The sequence below is a fragment of the Carassius carassius genome, chromosome 6, assembly GCF_963082965.1.
Source record: "Carassius carassius chromosome 6, fCarCar2.1, whole genome shotgun sequence".
Classification (NCBI taxonomy): domain Eukaryota; kingdom Metazoa; phylum Chordata; class Actinopteri; order Cypriniformes; family Cyprinidae; genus Carassius; species Carassius carassius.
The window spans coordinates 7,224,517-7,236,831 of NC_081760.1; the positions used below are offsets into that span (position 1 = coordinate 7,224,517).

The 12,315-nt window shown below is 42.9% G+C and overlaps 1 protein-coding gene across 1 annotated transcript in view; it reads left to right on the top strand.

The window, feature by feature from the left end:
• The window catches only part of LOC132142123 (protein sidekick-1-like), a 181,058-nt gene that overhangs the window by 95,389 nt on the left and 73,354 nt on the right, over positions 1-12,315 (top strand). The window lies entirely within an intron of this gene.

Consider the following 12,315-nt stretch of genomic DNA (forward strand, 5'->3'; position numbering starts at 1 on the left):
AGTAATTCCAGGCAGGAACGGGAACCGAAACACATAAACACCAAAACACTGCAAGAGTAAACACGACATGAGAACCAAAACAATCTGACAAAGACAGTGCAGACACAGTGACACTAAATACACTGGTGCCAATCAGCTCGTCAGCGGCCAGACAGACAGAATAACCAGTGAACCTGACAATTTGACAAGTCAGTGTTTGTAATTTTAAAGGTTTACTACACATAGTGGAAACATTGTCATTCAGGAATAAGATTGTGTGTGTTTAAATCGAGATTTCAATCTTTTAATGATTAATTGTGCATACATATTGCTCTATAGTCTATCTGTTTTTGTATATCATACTTGTACTAGACCTCAAAAGTAACCCGGGCCCAGGCTTGGGCAGCCCTCCTGCTTCTCTGATACAAGGATACAATCCAAAATTAGCATTTTGACTTAATTTCGTGTGTATTTATTCATTCAAGTGTGGTAATACGCAAAATAATATTCAGTTCGGTAATGGCACTCTGTCTGGATGCTGCTCTCTGTACATGCTTTGGATGTGTGCACGCAGAAAACAAATTGAGTTTCCTTTTGTGTTTCCTTATGCTTTAAAATTGTTAAATCTTTTAAATGCTTAAATGCTTAATTAAATTTCTTAATTGGAAACACTTATTCGCTATTAACTACGACTTTTCCCTGAATAAATTCCTAATTTGCTGCTTATTAATAGTGAGTAAGGTAGTTGTTAAATTTAGGTATTGGGTAGGATTAAGGATGTAGAATATGGTAATGTAGAATGAGGCATTAATTTGTGCTTAATTAGTACTGATAAGTTCAAGTTCAAGTCTGCTTTATTGTCAATTTCCACATGTACAGTACATACATACAGAGAATTCGAAATGGCTAAAATTGTAGTAATTATTCATGCTAATAAGCAACAAGTCAAGAGACCCTAAAATAAAGTGTTACTAAATGTTTTTTGTGTGACGTCTTAAGTTTCTCCTGTAGCATGAGGCTGGGCTTTAATTGTAGTCTTTATTTTTAAAGTGTGGTATTCAACAGATCTGCCTGTTGACAGCCTGTTGCAGCTGGTGTCTTGGTGGTGACACAATAACCGGAAGCTGACTTTTCCGATGCCTGCAGTGATGGTTGTGGACTTAAAGGACACTCAAACCCCACAACCCTGAACATCAGTGGCTCAGCTGTCAACACCGTTAAGTCCTTTAAGTAAACAGTGATACTGTTATTAGGAAGAATCAAAAGAAGATGTATTTCAAGTGACAACTGAAGAAATTCGTTCTGCCATAAGTTTCTACTCAATAGTCTGTAGGTGCACTTTTTCATAACAGTTTGGTGCAGGTCAATCAGTCACTGCACAGGAATACACTGACAGTTCAGCACTTCACTTCAAATTAGTTGCTGTAAATATGCTTGTCCTGCTTCCCTTCTAACTGATTGTCATTTTAAAACGTCTCTGTTAAGTATGGTAACCCTCGTTCCCTGAAGGAGGGAATGGAGACATCATGTCGGTGACCGATGAATTGGGATATCACTTCAATAGACCAATGTACTTCGAGTGTAAACTAAACTACGGAGCCCCGCACATTACATGCAAGAAAATATAAAAAAATAAAATAAAACAAATAAATTGTGCACACGATTTACTTATTCGTTCCCTCAATGTACTAAAACGTGCACACGATTACTATTGCGTTCCCTTGATTTACTATTGCATTCCCTCGATTTGCTAAATTGTGCACACGATTTAGCAAATCGAGGGAACGAATTAGTAAATCGTGCGCACAATTTATAAATCGAGTGAACGAAATAGTAAATCGAGGGAATGCAATAGTAATCGTGTGCACGTTTTAGTAGATTGAGGGAACGAATTAGTAAATCGTGCACACGATTTAGCCTAATATTTTTCCTTCATGTCATGTGCGGGGCTCCGTACTAAACGAGCCAATGCACATCTGCCGCTGATCACAGCATGACTATAATAAGGCAGCATGTGCAATGCATACCAGGTTTTCGCTGAGAAGCCAAGCCGTTGACCCATCCAGCCCAGTCCTTCCCGAAGGAGTTTTCGGAAGCAAATACACATATAGCATCCATTTAGGTGCATATGGAGAAATTGGAGGTGATTATAACCCTCTTGGGAAAGCAGAAGTCTGCTGGGGAAACGCAGGCTTTAAGGTTATACCGTGGACTATACACATACGAGTACCAATTAGGTCTCAATATGGAACCCAGCCTTACGGTTCTGACAGATTCATCATGAAAGCCTGGCAAAGGGTGCCAAGGGTGATGGAGGATCTCAACAGGGTCTACAGTACGGACACTATGGAGCAGTTTTAGCAAGCTGACACTAACCGTAGCCTCTCAGTGCCACTACCCATTTGAGGTGAGACCTCAGTCTGCTTCTGTGCAACCAAGAGCTGTTGGGCAAGGCTCTCGACTGCATCAACGAAGAGGCCAGTCTGGGACACAGGAGCGTTAAGAAACTGAACTTTGCCTGCATCCCTCATATCAACCAGACACAGCTATTTTTCATGCTCCTGGACCATCATCGTGGACATTGCATAGCCCAGAGACCGCACAGTGACCTTCATCCCTTGTAGAGTGAGGTCAGTAGCAGTACGGAGTTCTGAGAACTTCTGAGTCGTGACCAGCCTCATGCAGGTCCTTCAGTGCCTTGGCCTGGTGCACCTGCAGTAACGGCGTAGTGTGTAAGGCAGAGACAGCTTCTCCACAAGCCATATAAGCATTGTCAGACAGGCCAGGCAAGTACCTACAGACCAGGGAGGGGAGGCACGGTTAGTCCTGCCGAGTGGAGGCGGTATTGGGACACAACTGAAGAGGGTCCTGCTGGAAGTGGTTCTCGTCTGTCGGCCACCACCGATGAAGTGCCGTATAGCCAACACCTAAAGCTTCCAAGAGCGTGTGAACTCGTAGCTCACTGAAGACACATGGCGGAGAAGGATGTTGTTACTTGGTTCCAAAGCGAAAAGCTCGTATGCATTGCATATACTACCTTATTATACTCATGCTGTGATCAGCGGCAACTGGAGGCAATAATTGCATGCCAATGTGCATTGGCTCGTTTAGTTTACACTCAAAGTAGTTTGTTTTAATGAAGCGATATCCCAATTCGTCGACCACCGACGTGAAGTCGAGAGTGACCAACTGAAAGGCTCAAATGACATTGATGTGTGATTTGCATCATGATTTTTTTATGTATGTTAATGGTCTCATATTTTGTTATTATTAGTTATAATATTACGTAACAGAAATCTGCACAATATATCACAATATCTTTAACAATTTACACTACCATTCAAAGGTTTGGGGTTGATAGATTTTGAATAAACAATTTGTAGAAAGTGTCTTATGCTTAACAAGGCTGCAGTATAAAGTAAAAATAGTAATAATGTGAAGAATTATTGCAATTTAAAATAACAGTTTTTTTATTTTAGTATATTTAAAAATGTAATTTATTCCTTTGATGCTGAAGCTGAAGCATTCACGGTGTATTAATTAACTCATTCACTACCAAAGCTGCAGCTGGTCTAGTTTTAAAGAATATAAAAGTGTGGTTTCTGCTCCACTAGCGGGACAAATCAGAATAGGAAAGTAATTATTCTTTCCAAACAGGTTTTCCAAACACTCTTACCATCGGGCCATTCACTCTATGTTCTTTAATGTCTTTCTAGATGGATGTGTTTAACCATTGCTCTCAGTTCTTTTGCAGCATCTTGCACATAAAGCACTCAAGTTAAAAGTTTAAAAACATGCCTCTAGACCTTGCTTTATTTAGATTTGGCTAGTTAGCATTGTCCAATTAATCTGCTGGTTAATGCTGTAACTAAACCAATTATTACCAAAAAAAAAAAAAACAGATAAAATTTTATTTTGTCTTCTTTTTAAATTAAATTATGTTTTCTGTTGTGACAACATTGGAAGAAACTTACAAATCACAAACATTTGATTATAATACAGTACGTAGAAGTTTTATCATTTGTAGGGTCTCCTAAAGGGATTGTTCATCCAAAAATGCCAAGAAAACATTTTGTTTGTTTTGGTACATACAATGAAATTCAATAGTTGTCTTTATACAGGTTTGGAGTAAATGGTAACCAAATTTTAATTTTGCAGTAAACTTAATGTGTAGAATACACTAAAATGAATCTAGAAGATAACAAACTTCACCTTACACCCTTAAATCCAGCCTGAATGTGATACTTAAAGGCCTGGGATATCTTATATTTTAAAGCTGAAGTTGAAAGTGTGAAAAAATCCCATGCTGAGTTTCTTTCCACTGTGGATTTATTTTGGACTGTGTGCAATACTTCTCTCTTTTTTTCATTTTCCTTTCCCTTCCCTCTTTTTCTTCCCCTGGATGGAGAGGCTGGAATTAAAGACTCTGAGTTCAAAGGGATTTTTTCCCCTTACAGGAGATAGATTAAAATGCTTATTCTTGAAGTTTTCATGTGGTTTCTCTTCCTGTCTGTCCTCTCTCTGTCTCTCGTTCACTCTCTGACTTTGTTTCACCTTGAACTCCATATAAACAACATCCAGTGCCCATTAAATATCTCGGAGGATTATCCTTTTCTCTCTCTTTTGTCTTACTGCTTGTTTGCATGTCTGATTCTCATTTCCTGCCCTAAAAGCTCTTCCATATTGCAGTCGGAGTATAGGCTGTTTAGCTCCTAATGGTTCCTCCTTTTTCACCTTGAGTCTGTGTATGCATACATGCATTAGCCTGTGAAAGTGTCCAGTAATCAGAATGAACCCACTTGCTGAAATGTCGACAAAAGAGCTCTATATATTTAAATGTGGACAGTCACCCATGACTGGACTTTATTGACATTACATGGTGGCTCATGCATTTAAACACTGAGCTCTGTTTGAAGATTACTGTAGGCTTTGGCCACCTTTTTAGAGGTCTGCCATTGCATCAGGATTTGGTGTGGAGAAACTTTAAATATACATAAACAGACATCTTAGTCCTAATGAAATTTTTTTCCCCCGACTTCATCATCATCTTTGTCATTATTTGAGTTGTTAGAACATCATTTTATTCTTAGATTCATTTAAATGATTGAGGTTTAGTTGAAGTAGTGCTGAAAGAGCCGGCTAGCAGCAGCCTTGCAGTGTGTGTGATCCCATTGGTATCATTCCACCCGGAGTTTTCACCACGTTTTATGGTTATATAATGGAAATTATAACTTCATCATAAAAGTACTATAGGCAGAGACTCTTGTACTATGTAGTTAAAAGGATAGTTCACTCAAAAATGTCAGCAATTACTAACCTTTCTGTCATTCAAAACCTGTATGACTTTCTTTCTTGTAAAATAGAGAAGTTTTGTAGACAGGAAAAGTGTTTGTTGCTTTTCGCGTGCAATTTCAATAAAAGGGGGCTGTAAAGCCTCTGAAAGCACCATAAAAGTGCTGTTAAAGAATTAATTTCTCACAACTTGCACACTACTTAGACAACTAAATGAACTACATAAAGTCATTTTCAAGTGAAGACAGCAATAAATAAATGTTGATTTTAAGTTGTTATGAATGTAGGGCTGTATCACATTACCGTAACTATAACTGCATACTGCTTGTTTATTGGTTTCAAACACCTACTGTATTTCAAATAAATTATTATTATTTATTTATTTTTTTTAATTTGGTTTTCCAAACTAAAATGTCAATATCCTATTTTGCTATAGCTGTTATGTATAATGAAAGTAGATTCCCAGTGAAATGTTGAACTGTTTTCTATGGACAACATTATATTTTATAATACAGTCAGAACTTTCCAAGAACTGTTTTGGTATTTAAATTTAGCAGAAAAGCCATTAAATAGCCTATTTTACATTTTAATTATGCGCCCACACACACACACACATATACACACACACACACACACACAGACACACACACACGTTTGTTTTTGTGAAAAATGGGGACATCCCATAGGTGTAATGGTTTTTATACTGTACAAACGTCTCAAGGTTACGAATGTAACCCTAGTTCCTTGAAGGAATGAGACACTGCGTCAAACGCTTTGGGGAACGTCCCTGACGAGACCAACTCTGAATATCGTGTGCAATCTTTCCAATGGAAGGGCGTGACGTCACGGGCGGGGTGACGTAGCGACCAGGAAGCTATAAAGGCACCTGCCACGCAGCTGGCTTCAGTTTCGAGTAGGGAAGCAAGCGCCAGCAGGGATGCCGGGAGTATGGCTCTGCGACGCAGCATCTCGTTCCTTCAAGAAACCAGGGTTACATTCGTAACCTTGAGACGTTCCTTTTCAGGAACTCGAGCTGCGTCAAGCGCTTTGGGGAACGATGTGCCCATGCTGCCAGACTTCCAAATCCCTGCCTAGTGTGTAACCGAAGAGCACAGCTAAGACGAGAGAATAGAAGAGCCCGGAGTGGCTCGCATATCAAGGTCATAAAATCTGGCAAATGTAGAGGGCGTGGATCATCCCGCAGCGTTGCAGATGTCCAAGAGGGACACACCTGCTAGAGAGGCCTTAGAGGTAGCCATACCCCGAGTGGAGTGAGCATTGGCTCCCAAAGGAAGGGGAAGACCAGAGGACTCAAGGATATGTTGATAGCCTTGACTATCCAATGACTTCGGGTCTGCTTAGAGGCAGGAAAACCCTTTTTAGGAAGACTGTAGCAAACAAGCAATTGGTCAGATTTTCTCCACAGGGCAGCTCTGTGGACGTATGCGTCCAGCGCTCGAACTGGACACATACAGTTTAGCTTCTCTTGGTCTGGCTCCCGAAAGGGAGGAGGGCAGAAGGCCTGCAGTACTATGGGTTGTGGAGTAACTGATGGAACTTTAGGAACATAACCCGCTCGAGGGTATAAGAATGCTTTGGCCATACCAGGGGCAAAGTCTAAGTAGGTAGGGGCCACCGAGGGGGCCTGAAGATCTCCAACTCTCTTTAGAGAAGTAATAGCCAGTAACAGGGCAGTCTTGAGGGTCAGATGTCTATCTGATATATCTTGAATTGGCTCGAATGGAGCTTTACAGAGAGCCTCTAACACCACAACCAAGTCCCACGGGGGAATACGGGACCGTACTGGAGGTCTCAGCCTCAGTGCACCGCGGAGGAAACATGTAACTAGGGGGTGTCTACACACTTACTGACCGTTGAAAGGGACGTGGTAAGTAGCTATGGCCGCCACGTACACCTTTAAAGTGGAGTGAGTTAGCCCCGCAGAGAGCCTAGCTTGGAGAAACTCAAGAACTGTACCAACTGGGCAGTTAACAGGGTCAAGCTGGCGGTCTCTGCACCATGAAGTGAAGAGCTTCCACCCCAGGGCGTACAGTTTCCTCGTAGAGGGAGCTCTGGATTGGAGGAGGGTCTCAACAACCTCGGTTGAGAGACCGGATGCTATGAACTGTGCCCCCTCAGGGGCCACACCCACAACTTCCACAACTCCGGGCGAGGGTGAATTATTTTGCCCTGCGCCTGAGAGAGTAGATCTGTCCTGGTCAGAATCTCCCATGGAGAGCCGTCGAGGAGAGAGATCAGATCTGCGAGCCATAACGGGCCCGACCAGAACGGGGCTAGTAATAGAAAACGGACCCCGTCTCGGCCTACTCTCGCCAGAACTCCCGGGAGCAGAGCGATGGGGGAAAGGTGTACAGATGAAGCCTCAGCCTGGTCTGTACCATAGCGTCCAGTCCCAGAGGAGCTGGATGAACTAGAGAGAAACAGAGGGGACATTGCGATATCTCTTGAGTAGCAAAGAGGTCCAAAAACTCTCCATATCTACTTCACCACCTCGGGGTGAAGCCCCCCCGGGCCTCGGCCCCTGTCTCGACAGTATGTCTGCTCCCACAGTCAATCTCCCAGGAATATAAACTGCTCCGAATGAGAGGAGTTTGTCCTGGGACCACAGAAGGATCTGATGTGCCAGCTTGTACAAGGGGCGCGAATGCAGATCTCTCTGGTGACTGATATAAAAAATCGCCAATGTGTTGTCGGTGCGCACCAACACATGGTGACCTCTCAGGTCTGGGAGGAAATATTTCAATGCTCGATGCACAGCTAGCATCTCTAGACAACTGGTATGCCATGTCAGATGGTGACCGCTCCACAGACCGCGGGCAGGGTGGCCACTCATGACCGCACCCCAACCGGTGAGGGACGCATCTGTCGCTAGCGTTACACAGCGACCAAGAGCTCCCATCACCGGGCCCTGATTCAAGAACCAAGGTTTCTTCCACATGTCTAAGGCACGAAGGCATCGCCGCGTGACCTTGATAGTTCATAATGGATTCCCCCTCGGGGAAAATCCCTTGGTCTTGAGCCACCACTGTAGGGGTCTCATGTGCAGGAGGCCAAAAGGTATCACATTGGACACAGCTGCCATAAGCCCTAACAGTCTCTGAAACTGTTTGACAGTGAGTGACTGGCCTTCTTTGACTCTCTCGACTGATGTGAGGATCGACTCGATCCGAGCAGGAGACAGACGTGCCTGCATCGTGGTCGAATCCCACACTACGCCTAGATAGGTGGTTCTCTGAACTGGAGAAAGTTCACTCTTCTTGGCATTTACACTCTTCTTGGCTCCCCCATATGTGCGAGAACGACATCTTGATGTCAAACCACCATTTGCTCTGATTGAGCTAAAATCAACCAATCATCGATATAGTTCAGAATGCAGATGCCCTGCATACGGAGGGATACCAGAGCGTCGAGCGTCTCAGCTCCGCTACGCTGATGGGCGGAAATAACTGAGAGCAGTGCTCGCTGGAAGCCGCTGCACCCTGAAACTCTGGCAGACCCACCTCCCGAGGGCACTGAGGTGAGACGGGCACCGTGTAATGAGGTGGACACCGCTCTACCCCAGTAGGGGCCGCCCTCTGTAGTCGTGACCGAAATGCGTCATGACTTCTTGGCCGTGGACCTCCCAGCCTGAAGACCTCCCGCCCAGCAGTCCCTCCAGTACATCTAACTTCATGAGTCAAATAACTGTCATTATATTCCTCAGAATTTAATGCAATTAAACAATCAGACAAGTAAATACGGTCTGGATTGTGATACAATACACATTGAAGTGATATATTGAACTTCTCAAAGTTAGATAACAGTCATTAGATTCCTCAGAATCCAATGCAATCCAACAATCAGACAAGTAAACACGGTCTAGATTGTGATAAAGTACACATTGAAGTGAAAGAACTAACTCCTCTTTATTAAATGGAGTTTAAATAACCAGACACACGGTCGGGTATGGAAAAATTCACATCAAAACTGAAAATGATGTAATACACACGTTGCCTTGACAGCGCGCGAATAGCTTAGTCACACAAACAATATTAATCCCCTCGGAGATTAAATAGCTGCTCATTAACGCTGCCCGTATAATGTTAGGCATAACACTGTTTGTTGTATACTGGTGCTTATGCAACTTTATGTTTGTGCAACTACAAGCTCGCCGACGCCCTCTGTGTCAATCTCCTCGAAGAAAGAAAGGCAGAGCGCCAAGCCCGATGCTCGGGGGGCAAGAACCGAAGCTCGGACTTCCGAACCCCGGAATCGGGCAGATCTGGGGGGTAAGGTAGGAGATAAGGATGTGCCCGTCTCCAGTCCTTCCAGCAGATCGATCTGCGAACCCAACGAATGCCGGCGCCGCTCGCCTCTGCGCCTCACTTCTCGAAGAGAGCCCTCCGGGATCGAAGCGCACGTGTGAAATCATACGCAGCTCGCTTTGATCCCGGGCAGACCACGCACAGACCGTGTGTATCCCCGCCTCTAATGTCTAGTCTTAGCTTTGCTCTTTGACAAACGACAATAAATAAGACTGACAAGACAGAAAGACATGCACACACAGAGCGCTTGCTGAAGGACAAGAAGCTGAAGCCAGCTGCGTGGCAGGTGCCTTTATAGCTTCCTGGTCGCTACGTCACCCCACCCGTGACGTCAATGTCAATGTCAATGTCACCTTTATTTATATAGCGCTTTAAACAAAATACATTGCGTCAAAGCAACTGAACAACATTCATTAGGAAAACAGTGTCAATAATGCAAAAATGATAGTTAAAGGCAGTTCATCATTGGATTCAGTTATGTCATCTCTGTTCAGTTAAATAGTGTCTGTGCATTTATTTGCAATCAAGTCAACGATATCGCTGTAGATGAAGTGTCCCCAACTAAGCAAGCCAGAGGCAACAGCGGCAAGGAACCGAAACTCCATCGGTGACAGAATGGAGAAAAAAACCTTGGGAGAAACCAAGCTCAGTTGGGGGGCCAGTTCTCCTCTGACCAGACGAAACCAGTAGTTCAATTCCAGGCTGCAGCAAAGTCAGATTGTGCAGAAGAATCATCTGTTTCCTGTGGTCTTGTCCTGGTGCTCATCTGAGACAAGGTCTTTACAGGGGATCTGTATCTGGGGCTCTAGTTGTCCTGGTCTCCGCTGTTTTTCAGGGATGTAGAGGTCCTTTCTAGGTGCTGATCCACCATCTGGTCTGGATACGTACTGGATCCGGGTGACTGCAGTGACCCTCTGATCTGGACACAGACTGGATCTGGTGGCCACAGTGACCTCGGAACAAGAGAGAAACAGACAAATATTAGCATAGATGCCATTCTTCTAATGATGTAGCAAGTACATAGGGTGTTATGGGAAGTGTTTCCGGTTCCGGTTTACCTAATTAATGCAGCCTAAAAATCCTTTAACGGATTTGGATAATAAAAGCATATTAGTATGTTATGTGTATGCCAGGTTAAAGAGATGGGTCTTTAATCTAGATTTAAACTGCAAGAGTGTGTCTGCCTCCCGAACAATGTTAGGTAGGTTATTCCAGAGTTTGGGCGCCAAATAGGAAAAGGATCTGCCGCCTGCAGTTGATTTTGATATTCTAGGTATTATCAAATTGCCTGAGTTTTGAGAACGTAGCGGACGTAGAGGATTATAATGTAAAAGGAGCTCATTCAAATACTGAGGTGCTAAACCATTCAGGGCTTTATAAGTAATAAGCAATATTTTAAAATCTATGCGATGCTTGATAGGGAGCCAGTGCAGTGTTGACAGGACCGGGCTAATATGGTCATACTTCCTGGTTCTTGTAAGAACTCTTGCTGCTGCATTTTGGACTAGCTGTAGTTTGTTTACTAAGCGTGCAGAACAACCACCCAATAAGGCATTACAATAATCTAACCTTGAGGTCATAAATGCATGGATTAACATTTCTGCATTTGACATTGAGAGCATAGGCCGTAATTTAGATATATTTTTGAGATGGAAAAATGCAGTTTTACAAATGCTAGAAACGTGGCTTTCTAAGGAAAGATTGCGATCAAATAGCACACCTAGGTTCCTAACTGATGACGAAGAATTGACAGAGCAACCATCAAGTCTTAGACAGTGTTCTAGGTTATTACAAGCAGAGTTTTTAGGTCCTATAATTAACACCTCTGTTTTTTCAGAATTTAGCAGTAAGTAATTACTCGTCATCCAGTTTTTTATATCGACTATGCAATCCATTAGTTTTTCAAATTGGTGTGTTTCACCGGGCTGCGAAGAAATATAGAGCTGAGTATCATCAGCATAACAGTGAAAGCTAACACCATGTTTCCTGATGATATCTCCCAAGGGTAACATATAAAGCGTGAAGAGTAGCGGCCCTAGTACTGAGCCTTGAGGTACTCCATACTGCACTTGTGATCGATAGGATACATCATTCACTGCTAAGAACTGATGGCGGTCATATAAGTACGATTTAAACCATGCTAATGCACTTCCACTGATGCCAACAAAGTGTTCAAGTCTATGCAAAAGAATGTTGTGGTCAATTGTGTCAAACGCAGCACTAAGATCCATTAAAACTAATAGAGAGATACACCCACGATCAGATGATAAGAGCAGATCATTTGTAACTCTAAGGAGAGCAGTCTCAGTGCTATGATACGGTCTAAATCCTGACTGGAAATCCTCACATATACCATTTTTCTCTAAGAAGGAATATAATTGTGTGGATACCACCTTTTCTAGTATCTTGGACAGAAAAGGGAGATTCGAGATTGGTCTATAATTAACTAGTTCTTTGGGGTCAAGTTGTGGTTTTTTGATGAGAGGCTTAATAAAAGCCAGTTTGAAGGTTTTGGGGACATATCCTAATGACAATGAGGAATTAATAATAGTCAGAAGAGGATCTATGACTTCTGGAAGCACCTCTTTTAGGAGCTTAGATGGTATAGGGTCTAACATACATGTTGTTGGTTTAGATGATTTAACAAGTTTATACAATTCTTCCTCTCCTATGGTAGAGAACGTCACGCCCTTCCATTGGAAAGATTGCACACGATTGC